Source organism: Anser brachyrhynchus (genome assembly GCF_964034855.1).
Source record: "Anser brachyrhynchus genome assembly, contig: SCAFFOLD_211, whole genome shotgun sequence".
NCBI classification, from domain to species: Eukaryota; Metazoa; Chordata; class Aves; order Anseriformes; family Anatidae; genus Anser; species Anser brachyrhynchus.
Window position 1 is genome coordinate 114,053 of NW_027663803.1, and position 4,636 is coordinate 118,688.

The 4,636-nt window shown below is 55.5% G+C and overlaps 1 long non-coding RNA gene across 1 annotated transcript; it reads left to right on the forward strand.

The window, feature by feature from the left end:
- Nucleotides 1-294: 294 nt before the first annotated feature.
- LOC308186797 lies at nt 295-817 on the forward strand. The gene is made up of 2 exons (XR_013944318.1): nt 295-541; nt 623-817. It is a non-coding gene; the product is annotated as an uncharacterized lncRNA (long non-coding RNA).
- The last annotated feature ends 3,819 nt before the right edge of the window (nt 818-4,636 follow it).

Genomic DNA, 4,636 nt, shown 5'->3' on the forward strand with positions numbered 1-4,636 from the left:
CCTCGTTGCGGCACCGCGCCTCGGCGGCCCGGCCCGAGCTGAGCCCAGCGCGGCCCGGCCCGACAGCTTCCGCCCATAGCTCCGGCAAGCCCTGCACGGCACCTCCGCCCTGCGTTCCTCCGAGCCAATCACGGAGCGTTTCCGCCCTGAGTTAAGGCTAGCCGTGACGCCACTTCCGCCCTCACGGTCCAGCCAATCACGGCGCCGCTTCCGTGTGGGAAGGCGACCCTCAGGCTGCTCCTGTGCTGCTTTTTATTTATTTATTTATTTATTTATTTTAAAGAAGGCGCGGGTGTTCTTGGTCCTCCCTCGTCAAGTATATCTGCGAGAAACGTCTCAAATAATTTTCTTGACACACGAACTTCTCTGAGGCTATTTTATTCGCGGTTGCAGTGGCGGGCGTCCTGCCGATCAGGAGCGCATTGCAGTAAGCACAGCATCAACTTTTATTCCCTATTCCCCGACGCCCGATCCCCTCCCCTGTGTCCTCATTGGCCGAGTACTGCAGGTTCACAAGCTACTCGACGCTCCTCTGTCCCATGTATGTACAATCTTACTTCTTTTTCAACCCTTTAATTTCTCCCTTCTTTTCCTTTTTTTTTTCCCCTTTCTTATGTTTCAGGAACCTGTGATCTTTGTTTTACCGTGCCCACGCTGCTCAACCTGTTTTTCCTCAAGCTTCTGCCTTATTTCGGAACAGTGAGGCCGCCTACTGTCCGCTTACCCACGTGGCGTTTCTCCTCATTATGACTGCACAACTACCTCGGAATACAGAAAATTAGTTCTCTACTGCAAAAACACAACTTAGTTTCTCACAGTTCCCTCCTCTTCTTTCCTTACTCCTACTGTTGTTTTTGCACCTCTTCACGTACCGCGCTCTTGAGTTTCTCCAACGTTAAGGCGCAATAGTCTTCTTCGGATGTCACGGGGGATGGTAGGCGTACAAAGCCATTATTTTTACAATACCAACAAATAGTGGTTTGAGCCAATTCTGTTCAGGTAACCACGAAGTTAGTTTCTCCCAAATGTTTCTAAATGCCCAGGAACTGTCATCTTGAGCTACTCTATGTAGGATCTTTCCCCCCCACGCCCCCCCAGTATACTTTTTTCCCCCCAAATATCAGTCAAATCCGTCCCATTTGATCTACATCTATACAGCAACTAGCATTAATTACAGTGCACGCTCCTCCTTATGAGGTTATTAATGAATCGAATACTATTCGATTCTACAGTCCTATTTTTGCAAACTTATCAAACTTATTTTCTAGTTCTTCAGTTATAGCGGAGATATTTACAATAGCTTTTTCTAATTCACCCACCCCTAACCAAGGTAAAAACCACCTTGCAAAGCTGTGAAATACTAGAGAATTTTACTAGAGAATTGTCTGGAGTCCGCTTAATCCTGCGTGTGGTCTCAAGGGGCCTTTGGCTTTGTGGGTCTTCAATAATAGTTACGTTTGGAATTATTGCCTCCAGGGTGCAAGCTCCCTTCCATCCCAGGGGCAACACCTTCCTGGCTTTATTGCCACGTAGCCAGTACCACCTCTCGCCATTTGGGACAGGCCATCCAGTTGCAGGATTCTCACGTTGCATCTGGCGTGCGCTATGTATATTGGCGTTCCTGTGGCTACCATATTTGGTGCAGTGTGGATTATTCCCTGCGTGGATAGTTCCACACCCAGGGTCAGTACTATCGCCCCCTGAGTTTCTATCAATGTTGTTTAAAAGGCACCTTCGATAACGCGGTATATTGTAGCCAGGATTACGCGCAGGGAGTGTGAGAAACACTCCGTAGCCAGTAGCTTAGGCTCAGGCGAGGGTCTCAGTGAAGCAGTAATTTATTCGCGATCGCAATGGCACGCGTCCCACAAGCAGGAGCGCGCCTACTAGTCACACAGTACGGTTTATGTACTTTCTTTCTTGACGACCGGGACCCTCCCCTGTTTCCCCATTGACTGGGTATTCCGGGTTCACAACCTATCCGACGCTTCACAGACACTACGTGGCCTTCAGTTGCCGGCCTGTTCAATTTCAAATCTCTTTTGACTTTTTTACTGTTTGAAGTGGTAATGTTTCTTCACTGATCTGACTTGACACCGTGATTTTCATCTAGCTGCTCTGAGGAGTCCGGTTGTCTGCATTTTACAAGGTTGTCCGTTAAGCTTTCTTATCACTGCGAGCCTCAACACTGCATTACTTCCCTCTAAACAACGTAACTCTGCAAAAACAACATTTTTATTCCCACAATTCCCCCCTTTTCTTCTTTATAAATTGTTGATTTTTGCAAAACTTTTCTCTGCGGTGTAATTTGGTAGATCTCTTCCTCTTCTTCACCTTCTTTGCTTTCCATCCCCTCTAATATCATCACCTTACGGGAGTAAGGTGGTGGCTCCACGGTCATTTGTTTCAATAGCGCAGTTTCAGTGAACCGCTGTACTAGTCCTTTTACACAGGGGATAATGCAACAACCAAGGGTCGTCAAAACTCCTGCTGCTACGATCAAGGATGCAGGTACGCACGCCAGGATCCTTTTCCATTTACCAGACCAAAATTCTGAACATCCCACGAAGCAACAGCCGGTTCCTAATTACTCTGCCAATTCACTGGCAGAGGCGGGAAACCCCTGCAACGCTCCACTTACAGCCCCACCCTCCAAACCACTAGGGCTGGGCATTAAAGTGCAGCAAACGACAACCCCGCCTCCCACACACACACCCCCTCCCGCGCCCACCACCCCTACCTCACGGCCGCTGCTCCACCGCTCGTCCCCGCCCTCCCGGGGCTCAACTCGCCGCCCTCGCCCACTCTCGGGCGCTCCGGTCGCAGCCGCGACCCCCGAGCGCCCCGCCGCCGCGTCGCCGGGGCCACCCAGCGGCCCCTTCGGGCCCCCGCGCGCCCGATTCGCTCGGCCCCGCGCGAAATTTGCATGCCCCGCCCCCGGCACCGCCTCTCCCTCCCCGCGGCTCGCCGCCCGCGTGCCCCGCCCACCGAGCCCCTGCGCCCGACCTCCGCTCCGCGCTGATTGGCGCAGCTCGGCCCCCTCTGAGCGGTCGCCCCGCCCCTTCGCCCGCCCTCCCTCCCCTCCCCTCCGGCGTGATTTGCATGCCCCGCCCATCTCCCCGGAGCCGCGCCGCCGCCCGCCGCCTCATTGGCCGGGGCCCCGGGCCGCCCGCCCCGGCGGCACCGAGCAGCGCCGCGGGACCTGCGCGCGGCCGGCCGGGCCGGGCTGGGGGGCTCTCGCCGGCAAGGAAGGCTCGGCAGAAGGCTGCCGCCGGCGGGGGTCCTCCGACCCTCCGTTCAGCGCCTGCGGACGCCTCCGGAGCGAGGCACGGGGCCGCGGGGCTCGGCCCGGCGCGGCGACCGGGGGAGCGGAGCCGCCGCACGAGGAGGGGCTGCGAGCGCTGAGCGCGCTCGAGCCGGAGGGGAGACGCTTTGTCTGCTCCGGGAGCCGGGAGGAGGCGCGACCGGGACGGCGACCCGAGCTGGCCGCGAAGGGGTGTCCGGAACCGGGAAGGACGGCCGGGGGGCGGCTGCTGCTCAGGAACCGGCCGGGCAACCGGACACGCGTGCGGTGAGCAATTGCAGCGTGCGGCGGTAGCTTTGCGTGTGCGTACACGTTGGTGTCGTTACTTTCTCTTAATTTGCTGTCCTATTAAACTGTCTTTATCTCAACCCGCACGCTTTACCCACCCCACCCCACCCCACCCCACCCCACCCCCTATTCTCTCGCCTTTCCCGGAGGGGGGGGACTGAGGCAGCGAGGAAGCGGCTGCGCGGCGCTGAGCTGTGCGGCAGGTGGAAGCTCAGCAGCCGGAGAGGCTCCCGCTGCCCCGGCATCGCGGCCAGACCCCGTCGCCTTCCCCTCCCCCGACAGCCGAAGGGCCGCCCCGCTACATAACCTGCTCCCGTAAAGCTGGCAAGCGCCGTGTGCTCGGGGTGCTGGAAGCAGCCACCGCAGGGCCGGAAACACAGCTTTCCACCCGGAACACCATCCTGGGCTTTGAAAAGCAAGTCTTGCGAGAAAAACCTCAGTAACTTGCTCAGACAGGGTCTTCTGTGAAGCTGTTTTATTCACGATTGCTGCGGCGGGGGTCCTGCGAGCGGGAGCAACCAGCAAAAGTCTATCGTAACCTTATATTCCCTCTTACCCAACGCTTGATTCCTCCCATTTCCTCACTGGTTGAGTACTACAGGTTCACAAGCTACTCAACACTTGTTGCTATACCATGTATATCCAATTTTACTTGACCAACTGTTAATTTCTACCCCCCATCTTGTCTTGTGACCACAGGGCCCACGATCTCTTGCTTTTACTGATTTTGCACTGCTCGTCCTGTTTTTCTTACCTATCCTCCTTATCTGGGGACAGTGGGACCTTCCCCTTATCTGTTTAACGTCCTCTCCACTGCTGTGCTGCTGTCATGCCTGCACAATCACTTTTGGATGTGCAAGGTTAGTGGAATGTTCCACCGCAAAAACGCATTCTACTGCAAAAATGCAACTTTTTCTCACGGTCTCATGGCAACACGGCACACCAGAAATAATTGAATCAGACAGTGGCACTCGTTTCCACAATGACCTCGTAAACATCTGGGCCAAACAGCATGGCATTGAATGGGTATACCACGTCCCTTCT